The sequence below is a fragment of the Periplaneta americana genome, chromosome 12 (genome assembly GCF_040183065.1).
Source record: "Periplaneta americana isolate PAMFEO1 chromosome 12, P.americana_PAMFEO1_priV1, whole genome shotgun sequence".
In the NCBI taxonomy this organism is placed as follows: Eukaryota; Metazoa; Arthropoda; class Insecta; order Blattodea; family Blattidae; genus Periplaneta; species Periplaneta americana.
In genome coordinates this window covers 26,525,385-26,538,025 of record NC_091128.1, presented here as the reverse complement: position 1 = coordinate 26,538,025, position 12,641 = coordinate 26,525,385, and positions in this window count along the sequence as shown.

The following is a 12,641-nucleotide window of genomic DNA, read 5'->3' as shown; positions in this document are numbered from 1 at the left end:
CTTTTATTCGCCAGCTATTGGCTAGTTTGACTTAGCTCTTTTCTGAGAACATTAATTTCTGTTAGGAATGGACGTCTACGTAATATTATACAACTGTTTAAAATAGCTTAAATAAAAGGGCCTGGTTAAGTAATTAACTGTCACGCGATTTCCTTCCTTTCTACGACCCTACGACATAACCACTTGGACGGACAGTAGATAGTATGTCTGAGTAATTTTATCTTTTCGGATCGGGCAGAAGTGAAGATTGAATTTACAGTACGTAAGGTACTCTTTTATAGAGTAGGTACACGTAAGGTACTCTTTTATAGAGTAGGTACAGAATTATTTCAACATGAGTTACTAGTACGAAAGACGAAACTGGTAATTTGGATTAGGTACAAATAATCTATAGTGCGATAATATGCACATTAGAACTGAAGCCTGTATAGAAATGAACGGTAACCATTTTAAAAAATGTGTTTAAATATCCATATTATAATTATTTTTCAATTTAACTTCATTCTCTATATTGTACGATAATGTGCTGTAGACAGTATAATATACACTGAATAATGAATACGTCCAAATGTACAGCTCAGTTCGTGAGTAAAAACACTCATTGTTAACAATGTACTGTATTTTTATGAAACAAGAACCTAATGAAAATGATCAAACTCAAAAACGCGATATTTCCTAGTTTACGTAAATGGATGAACTACTTTTCTTCCCTCCTATACCTAGAAAAGTGATTTGTTTGTATATTACGCCAGTATCATCGAACTCCAGTCGTGGAAGGAGGTAGCAAACGGCGTTAATCCAGAGGTATAGCCAAGTTAATATTAAAAATGTTAGTAAAAATAAAATGATGTCCCTGTATATCATTCTTATAAAATTACATCAGTAATGACTAGAGTTCTGCGTTTGGTTACTCTGAGTACAAGTTAGATGCACATGGATCATACTAGCTTCGTTGCAAAGGAGAGCTCTGATCATCTTCCCGCTTCGCTACGTGTGTCTGCATCTGCTTATTCGTATAGAGCAGTATAAGCACTGAACAATGAGACTGGTACTCACGTACACAATAGGCTATACTATCATGTGTATTTAATAACAAACAAAATATTCATTTAAAGCCATCTTATGTACAGCAGAAGATTATTCTTACAATAAGTAAAACACATCTAGATACTAGATAGACCTATTTTTTGTTTCACAATATATTTTTCATCCAAAAAGTAAAAGCCAATGCTGATTATTTTTCGCCTATTTACAGAATTTTGAATATTTATATTGCACTTTTTAAAATAAATAGATATATTCTATCAAAGCGAAATGAGCTCAAAAGTTAATACTTACTTACTTACTTAGCCTACTTACTTACTGGCTTCTAAGGAACCCGGAGGTTCATTGCCGCCCTCACATAAGCCCGCCATTGGTCCCTATCCTGAGCAAGGTTAATCCAGTCAATATCACCATATCCCACCTCCCTCAAATCCATTTTAATATTATCTTCCCATCTACATCTCGGCCTTCCCAAAGATCTTTTTCCCTCCGGCCTCCCAACTAACACTCTCTATGCATTTCTGGATTCGCCCATCTCAAACGTCTGGATTTAATGTTCCTAATTATGCCAGGTGAAGAATACAATGCGTGCAGTTCTTTGTTGTGTAACTTTCTCCATTCTCCTGTAACGTCATCCCTCTTAACGCCAAATATTTTGCTAAGCACCTTATTCTCATCCACCCTTAACCTATGATAGTGTGACAATTTATTGAAATTTAAATATTAACAATTAAAAATGAGCTGATATTAAAAAAATATTTAAATATATTTCGTCTCTGATGTTTAAACTTCTGTTCATTTAGAAATATTTGTAGGTTGTTTTTGTCTCCGTGTATTACCGTTTGTAATGCCAGATTACAGAAATTAATAATGAAGAGGCTTACTTGTTTTACAAGTGAACGTTGTAATTGAACATAGCCTATGTACTGTATGTACACATATATAAAGAAATACATAATTAAGTGATGGAAATTACAATAATACAATAAAAACAAAATTATTTACGCTGACTACATTCTTTACGAGTCTCTATACATAACAACGAGTGACTATAAACATTTGAAGTGTTTAAAAAAAAAAATCTCCTTCTTTCTGATAAAATAGGATTTATTCTTTCCAAATGAAGTGCTCGCTACCAAATTCCACTTTAGGAACACTCATTTCCAACAGTCTAACTTCGTTTCGTAAATGAATACAATATAATATTTTATTACTCAGTCAATGACAAATCAATGGAAAAAATGACTTATTTTATAGTCATTAAGTTTTTATACATGAATTACAAAATTGCGAACGTTTTCGCCTATTCAGGCATCCTCAGGCAGAGTTATACAATATCTCAATGTCACATACGTAGCTATTGGTGGTGAGTACTATTTGAATTAATAATGTACAAGCCATATCCATTATTAAAATGTAATATTATAGGTAGTAAACTTAATAATGTTAAAATGTTAAAAACCATTTAGTAATTAAACTTCATAATATGTGGAACTCTTGTTCAGTCCAATGAGTGGTGAATATCTGAAATATATAAAAATATAATAGAAATGGGAATTTCAAATGTAAATTGTAATCGGATTGGATATTTAAAAAGTACTCACGTCGTTTAAAATGTGACAACTGCATAGTTAGCAACTGTATGGATTACTATAACATCCTGTGTTTTATGTAAATTATCTGTAATGAAATAATAATTAATATCAAATTTAGTAGAATTTAAAAAATTGGAGGGCTAAATGTGAAGGTACTTACATAGGTGAGACGACCTGCTGCTATTAGGACTGTAACTGGTATGACGTGGGGAAAGTGTATATTCGTGTAAACAACTACGCGGAAGAATACTGCGTGGTGACGGGGTTAGAGGTTGTACAGGGGATTTCGGATTTGGGTTAAATTTTCATTAAGAATGCTGTTCTCTATTTGAATCTGTTTAGCAATGTAATATTCTTCTGCAGAATTTATGAATTTAGTTTCTATTCCTGATTTTAATATTTTTAAGGTTTCATTTGCTGGGCCTAATTCATGTCCAGTATCTATTAGATGAGATGCATATGTAGATTTCTTACGATTATGTTTGAAGTCAGAAATGTGCTCATTATATCTAATTTTGAAATTTCTTTTGGTTTGTCCTATATATTTTCCTTTACATATAAAACATTCCAATCTGTAAATACCATTATTGTGGAGTTTGTTAACTTCTTGAAGTCTATTGTTTAAATTGTTGTTGAGTTTATTAGTTGGTTTGTGCGCTATGGAAATATTTTCTTTTTTAAAAAAGTTAGCTAATTTGCTAGATATATATTTATTATATGTTAAACTAAAGTATTTTTTGTTGGTCTTGTTTTGTTTTGTTAATGTAGATATATTACTTAGTTCTTTTTTCTTTTTATTCTTGTTTATTAGTTTTTTAATCAAATTAGTTTCATGCTTTCTAAGTTAACTTCGTTTCGTTTTGACAAGGTTCACTAAAAGCAGATCTAAAATCTGTACGATGTGCTACAATCCATACAAACCCACACTATTGCGCGTTGCTCGGAGGCTTTAGGTAACCAAACGCAGGACTCTTGCAATGACCAAATATCAAGAAAACTTTCATCTCAACAGTTACATAATTTCTGATGTTAGTGATACTATCATGTGACCTATAGCTTATATCTACGATAGTTTGGTGAAAATTGTATCGGTTAAACTTTACAGCATATGCAATAATGAGTTTCTTAGCGAACAGACACAAAAATATTAAAAAGAAGAAAGTCAAATGGTGCAGATTATTTTAAGTGTTGTATGCCACTCCTGCACACACTTGAATGATCACATCAAGTCAGAAGTTGTATGTAATTGCGTAATAAAGGGTTAACCCAAGACACTATTTCTACATAACGAAGAAGTCCCAAAAGTTTCTTCTTCACCATCTGGAGATGGTCTGATAGGAACATTACTGCGGAGTATACATAACAAATGTCTGACTTTATCTTCCACCCTCATAAACGCAACATTTTGGTCCAACAGTTAACATAAAATAGACCCCAAGTCAGAGGGAAACGCTAGAAAAAGGGCATTTAAACCACACTGTTTTCTTCTTAAATATTTTGTGTACTTCCAGATGTTCAACTCATTTACGCTTGTCGTTAATAGTTACTGGAGGAACTTGTAAAGAACAAGGAATTCCTTTTAAATCCAGATGTCCCTCTGCCTGTCTAGAAATAAGCAGACTTCATCACCGAACTATTTTAGAACTAAGACAATTAAATTGTCTATATTTCCCTTACGTGTAACAGTGATAAAATCTAGTGACTAAAGCTTAGATGGCCAAAACGTGAATAATGATACATAGTGAATCCGTTTACAACTCTCTTTTTTCTAATAAAAGTTTCCTTTGTATAGCTATCCTCCTTTTGACTTCTTGGGAGCAGCTCATGTCAACTGATGCTCATAGGAGCAAGCGCGCGCTTTAGAGCCCAGGAAAGCCTGAGCGCTTTACAGCGGAAAGGAAAGAGACAGACGAAAGAGGTAGTATACACCGTTTGGTCGAACTATATACAGGGATGGCCAGCATTGATTCAATGGATAAAGGGAAGAGAACTTATTAAAACTGTATCCATGTTTATTTTCAGATTTTTCAGAGAAGTATAATTGTTTTATAAGAATATAAGTTTTAATTGTAATGCTAATTTTTCACAAGTTTGCTTTCTTTTATTCAAAAGGAATATTTTATCAAAGTTTTTTTTATAGAAAAGTGGCATTTTCAGATATAGGCTTATTTATTTAGTAGTCTTACAGGTAATGAAAAATGTTCTCGTAAATCTAATATACCATAAATGCGTATTACTGAAGACAGTGTATTACAAATTTTTAAAATATTCGCATGGAAAATGTTTGTAAGGAAATGAATTAAAGAAGCAACTACTGTTACATCATAAGCAAAAGATACGTGCCCATGTGTTGTAAAAATGTCAGCTCTATAGCTTCAGCGGATTTCGAGAAAGTAATTTAATATTCTGAAGATAGGAAGTTGCTCACCAATATCACCTTAAAAGCATAATTCGATAAGAGTTTTGTTATGTAATATTAGTTACACTTAAAACATATACAGTACCTAGGTAACTTCGCTTTGTATTGTAATATAGTTTTGATTAGTTCATTGCTTACTTTTATAATGCTAAAGATACCATCAATGTCAATTTCAACTTACCATGTCATAATCAATCTCTTATTTTGGGATCACTTTCTTTATGAATGATGTGATTCATTCACTTAGTACAGTATAGTTGTACTACTATGGAATATATATCAATATTCCTTCATAACTTTTTATTATGTTATTGACGTATAAAACACAACTGCAATATTAAGAAATCAGTGTTAGTACTTTTCGTTTAAAGACAATATAGAGAATATCAAACAGAAATGATCCATATAAAAATAATGACATAAAATTTCACGTTCCGTTTGAAGTTTGTGCTCCACTGTTTTCTTAATGTAACAGGCTACTTATTTCTCCTTCAATACCCAGCGCTTGATACCCGCGCACGACGTCAAGGTCAGAAAAATGTGCTTGCTTTGACATCACTGCACTACTGGGTGTTCATTTCAAAGTGTGTCATGACGTCACTGTTGTTGAGTCACCGATTTGAAGCGAGTTTCAGCTTATATGTCAGAGAAGTTGCCTATTATTCAAGGCGTTCTTCAATCTGAACTTGAGAACGTGTACGGTATAACTTGAACGTCGTAGCAACAGATGGCGGTCTGTACGGTCTGTGTGCTACCATAACCTCTTTCGAACTGTGTTTTGCGCCGGAAAGTCGTACGCAGGGTATTTGTTATTATAGGTTACGTACGGTAACATTCCACAACACAAATCAAATGCTCCGTGTCCATGTTGACCGTCGAAGTTAATGTCAACAAATACGTAAGTAATCGTCTTAACCCTCTCCCCATATCCCGACAATACGTATTTACAAACAGTTCACATTCCTGCCACTACCGGCGTTATCGTACACATCGGTACGTACTCTTCAGAATGAACGCCGTACTTGCTAGGCAACTTCTCTGCCTCCTAGGTAATATACCTTTGCGGAAGTGTAGGAATATTGAATTCTCTAGGCTCATCGGCTAGCCACATGACGGCATACAGCGAGCCATGACACACTTTGAACTGAACACCCAGTAGTGTATCAGTTCATAAACACACCTCTCAGATATTCCCTGAAAGATGCAGTAATCACGCTCCTCTTCTGTTATAAGGGGATAGAATTCGTACAAGAAAGCCAAGAAATTGAGATATCCGGACAGAAGGCGCTCTGTTATTTGATACATTTTCAATGGATTCAGTCGCACACTATTTTCCCATCAAATCTTGAATGCTGCATATCGCTGGTATTTGACGAAGCGGAAATTTGTCATGGAATACGTTCCATGTTTCCTTAATAGAGCTAGTACGCATGTAGGCCTCTATTATGAATACTTGCTCTGGTATTGAATATGTCATGCTTATTCACAATGCAATTCAACATAATACTACGTACAATACGACACAACACTATTACTGTTGCAAGTTATTAACGCTACCAACTATACAAATAGACAGCTGACAGTTATAAGCAAGAGAACAAAAGAATAACTTTACTGAAAGCCAAAAAACAGTAATAGTAAACACAAGTTCCTGGAAAGAAGGGGTAGATATTCGTGCCCAACCCTGTATAATTTCTCTTCATACCGGTAATAAGGGTAATTTTATTCTTAAATTTGCTTATCACTGTAGAATTTCATGTTTGACATCATGCAATGTAGATTTAAAATATAAATTTAGCGCCTTAATTTGGTTGAGAAGTAATGTTGATTAGATGTCAGGATGACTAGTTATCTTGGATAACAATGAGAGGTTCGTTTGGACTCTCGTTGTGAGTAAAAACGTAGAAAAATTGTATAATATTGGCATTAAAAGTACGTTATTTTGAATTAAGAATCTTGTTTAGTATTTCAGATAATGTTAATCCATCACAAGTACAGAAACACACCAAATCTATCAGACTCTTGCTAGACCTGTTCTGGCAGTGAAGCATTCACCATCAGTAAGACGGATGAGAAATGTTTGACGGCGGCGGAGATGAGGTTCATCGAACGAATGTTGACGTCATGAAAGACCTCAACATGGACCCAATTGTTCAACAATACCGTGCAAATTGAAAATCATACTCCGAACGGATGCCTCCAAGCAGAATACCTAAACAGATGCTGTCCTATGCTCCACGATGTCAGAGGAATTTGGGGCGTCCTATGAAGCGTTAACAGGAGACCGTAAAATCCACTAGGATCTAACACTTGATTTTATATTATATTAAGAGGTGGAGTTGGTTCGTAGCTTTTTATTATACTTAAAATTCGAATTGAAGTTTTTTGGGAGGAGGGGTCATATTTCTAAATACCAAATTAACGTATGAACTTGGGTTTGAAACTTGAAACAGGTTTGTTAAGGGCAAGGAATTAACGTTTCATATGGTATAATAAATAGGTTACGTTTTATTATGAGGTAGGGCTGAATGCTGGAGTTGCACAAAATTTTTGTGAGTTAAGAGCCGTTTCCGAATGATTGGCACACACAACAATTTATTGTCACACGGGTCATTTCACCTACTGCAAGATGACACACAGCAATTGTTACACACGCGACAATGTCGCCTAATCCAATGTAACCTACAACATATTTTGACATACTATACTTATATGTAAGTTAAGTAAGAATAATGTTAGTAATTTTTAATGATATTTGAAAAAGTAATTGAGTATCATAAGTATTGTTTATAATTTTGCGTCCGATAAATTTTACGAGTATTAATAAATTATTGTATTTCATATTTACAAATGGAAGTTATGTCCACAGGAACGTACAGTAGATAATCCAGGATTCGGCATTTGATTAATTAATTTATACAGAAGACCATGGAACCATGCCTAGTCAAATGCTTGCGTGTAGGCAAGAAGTACAGTAGCCACCGAGCGATTCGTATTAAGCGCTTTTCTACTTTTTTTTTTGTTCAAAATTTCCTCGAGTTTCCTCAAGGGAGCAGCGAAACACGAAGTGAGACAAATGGCCAACAGGCTTGGAGCTCACATATTCAGTTGTTCACAGCCCCAATTCCCTTGCAAGGACCTTAAAAGTTTCTCCTCCCATTTCCCTCTCTTTTATCCCTTTTATACCCTTTTATACCCATTATGACGCTCAGCAATATTGTGCTACCGACTATTGACTCGTGCGTAATTCATTATTCATCTCCCTATTATTTATTCGCTCGTTTTCATACTCTCTCTCGCTATCATAATATTAATACTCGATCACAACGCGATAACACGCTAGAAATTCCACTTCACACATCATCTCTGTATTCCTCATCTTTCACTGTTGCTACCTCTCGTCACTGGAACTCTCTGCCGCCTGAAGTCAAGGGCTGCCGAACATTGAAATCTTTCAAATCCAAGTTAGAAAATTATCTTATGACGAGTTGCCAAACTAACTTACTATTATGACAACTGTTGTATTGCATGTTTCCACGTATTCACATATATATTTTTTTTATGTTCTAGTGATATTTAAGTTATTTTATATTTTTGTTTTTATATTTTCCGATAATGGTATATCTCTAATGTGATAAGTTGAGCTATATATAAACATAATTTTCCTTACTGTGTGTACTTAAAAATATTGTATTCATTGTATGCTTTGTACTGCACTATTTTATTACTACTATTAGTATTATTATTACTATTGGGCCTGTTATTATTATTATTATTATTTTATTATTATTATTATTACTATTCTTATAATTTGTTATTATTATTAATATTATTATTATTGTTATCAATAATTGTGTTATTTTTTTATACTTTGTAGCCTCATTTATTTTTGACCTGCTGTTCACATTTTATTATGCTTTTTTTTTCCTTCTCTATGTTATATATTATGTCTGACTTCTTCTTACTTGTTGTATACATTTTATTATTATTATCTTATTCAGTTTTGTGTGTAAAATTGTAGTGTACTTTGTAAATTTGTAGTGTTTTTGTAACGCAGTTTTTACTCCTGGTTGAGTGTTAGAGAAGCCCGTATGGCCTTAACTCTGCCAGGTTAAATAAATCATCATTATTATTATTATTATTATTATTATTATTATTATTATTATTATTATTATTATTATTATTATTATTATTTGTCTCTCCCTTATTCTTCTTCTTCCAGCATGGAGTTCAAAAATCATGTGACATGCCTTCTTGTTCTTTTTTAATTTCGTTCAATACTGAATACAGAGAGGGGCGACGTTTTCCAACCATTAGTTGGAAACGTTGATGCCATCGCTCTGTAACGTTATTTGTTCTTGGCTCTTGCAATATGGTTAGATGCGTGTGAATGCCTTGTGTGTTTGACAGCGGTTATTGGATTATCTTCTTCTGTGACAGCTCTTCCTTTACATTGTCCCTTCTTGATGCACAAGCAATAAGTCTACGTTCTTCCGTTATTTTCATTTGTTCTTTGCTTGTTATACAAGAAAACCTTCATGTTCCATGTGTGCAACTCTCATGCTAATTTCAATTAGTTCTTGCATTTTAAAATTTTACTGCTAAATTTTGTTCCCAAATTCAATTCATTATTGTAGATACTAATATTTACCATGAGTACCATTGTCAACAGTGTTCTAATAATAATGTATGAAATAGGCTATACCATTAGGCTAAACAAGCAGTGTGTAAAATATATAGCCTAGTAGATGAAGTGAACGTAGTTTAAATGTCTCGTAGGTTAAAATTAGAGTAGGAAAGAAGCTTTTTATATCAAATGGAGTGTGCCAAACGTCATGGAACCAAGATAACGTATCAATCTGGGTTAGGTACATGAATAAATTACGGTACGTATATTGGACTAACCAATCTCAAATTCTTTAGCAAGTTGGATTAGCTACTCTGGTCGGATAAGACCAAGTTGGTCACATTAGAAGGTTAATAAGATGTACTCTTTTGGCAGGCATGAAAATACCTTGTTTGATTATTCACTATATGACATCTTTCTGAGAAGAAGTACGTGGAGGGATATATAATATTCGAATATATTAATAAATGGATACATGTCTTTGCTTTTAGGGGATGAAGGGAACAATCGAGGTCGAAAATGATATTAGAGAAAGATGGCGTTGTCTGTCACACTCAGGGAATATCCCGATAGAATAATTCTGCTTTATTAAAGTTTTAAAAGAGCAATACGTCTATTATCAGTTGAAAGTGACAGCAGAAATGTTTCCGATCTCAGTTTATTAACTCATAAAAAATGTATCCTCAATGATAGGTAAAGGCGTAATATCTTTCTGCATAAATTCCGCATAGTATACTTGAAATATTTTTATCCTGGATATTTAGAAGTCTACGCATCAGATATTTCTCTTATTCGTCATTTTATATATGTCAACACTACTGGACATTTGCACACAGTTCGATTGCAAAATCAATCAATCTGTATTTCTAAAATTGTAGAGTTGGGCCGAATAACGGTCTATATTACAATTTTTCAAAATCGAATTACAACCATGAATTTCTTGGCTGGAACAACAGTCTATGTCACTAGTCACTTCTAGCGTATCCAGTTGTTTACATCGTAAAGGGACTTATTGCATGAGAGTTTGTTCCTTTACAAATACTGAGTATTTGAGCTCTGTGTTTACCTATTATGTACAATGGACGACTACAAGACAGTGACGATTTCTACGGTAGATATTGGCCGGCTAAAAACATCTAAAAAGAAAGGATCCAGACAAATTAACATTAATAATTAGTGGACGCTGAGAGATAGTGATACAACAAAGAAGACGAAGTCGCAAGTTAGTACGAAAGATCCCCCAAGTAATATAAGTTCCTGTCTGTTATTTATTAAGTATTTTATTAGTTGTATTTTAATTTACACTTTACCTAGTGTTGGTCTATGTTGTGTTTCTCCACTATAGTTTATCATAGAATTTTATCAAGGTATTTCGTTTCAGGAAAAGATTTGTGGAAATTCTTCTAAAGAGATCTGCTCACAGCTTGCTCTTGATGTCATAAAGGAACTGTTTAAAATGTATAACTCTCTTACAGTCAGCATTTAAAAATTGTGATTATTATTGTCTTCATTATTAATAAAATTTATACTTAACATAATAAGCCATTCTGTTAGGATATCTACTGCATATTCGGGACAAGGGTTCAAATTACACCCCCCAACAATTAATTTCTTTAATTTTCTGTATTCATATGTTATTGTTACAACTTTCATTAATTTAATGGTGCCTACATCTCAATAATGCAGTTATTTTCTAATAATAGTGTTATTATTTGATCAATATTTTATGCTTATTCATAATATGACATTGAGTGTAACTTTAATAAATTACATGGTGTTAATTCATATTAATATATAGCATTTAAAAATGAATGTCAAAGATTTTGTTCATAATTTAACCTTTTCATTGATTTTGTATATTTCATAATATTCTGATTGTATAAAACTGTTTATTTTCTATATTCCCCAGTAGCATTTCTGTAGAGTTAAAAATGTTACAAACTTCTATGATGTGTAATATGACTTTCAATAACATACAATCTTATAATTCTCTTAGTGTACAAAACATATTGATGGAATAAAATGTTTCAGCAAATAATCCTGTTAAAATACAAGCCTACGTGGTTACACAATTGTGTATCACGTTGATAGAAAATATAGCATAATTATAATTTAATACTAACATAAAAAGTTGAGTCTTAATACATTAGTATCATAGAGAAAATTATGACACTTTTAGAAACAGCATTAAAACAAAATCATTTCCATTTCAACGACAAAATTTATAAACTTTATAAACAAAACAAAAGATTAGCCATGGGTAGCCCGCTATCAGGATTATTTGCTGAAATATTTTTGCAACATCTGGAAGGTGAAAAATTAAACGATATTACACAAAACCATAACACAAAATTGTACAGAAGATACGTAGATGACACTTTGATTATTTATAACAACACAAAAATACACGATCACATATCACAGTCTTTCAATAGTCTACATAATAGTTTAAAGTTTACTCAAGAAAATGAATTAAATTATTCCTTAAATTTCCTGGACATTACATTAATGAAATAAAAAAAATTTGCTTTTGACATTTACAGAAAACCAGACCACAGAAACCATTGCATTTCAACTAATTCAATACACCCCATTGCACATAAGCTCAGTATGTTCAATTTTCTAATTGAGAGATTAATGTACATACCATTAAGTAAGAAAAATTATAAAAAATAATATAGTAAAATATTACAAATAGCTAATGATAATGAATATAATACAAAAGTGATAAAAAATAATTCAGAAAAAAGAAAGACTAATAAAACAAAAAAGTGTACAACCCATATCGCTAAAAAAAAGAGAAAACTCAAAAGACTTATATGGTGAACACATATCTGACTTTAGGAATAACCGCAGATAATCAAAATATGCCATTCATTTTATAGACACTGGTCATGAATCAGGACATAATAAAGACACTTTCAAAATTTTAAATACATGTCCAGGTATTAAATTA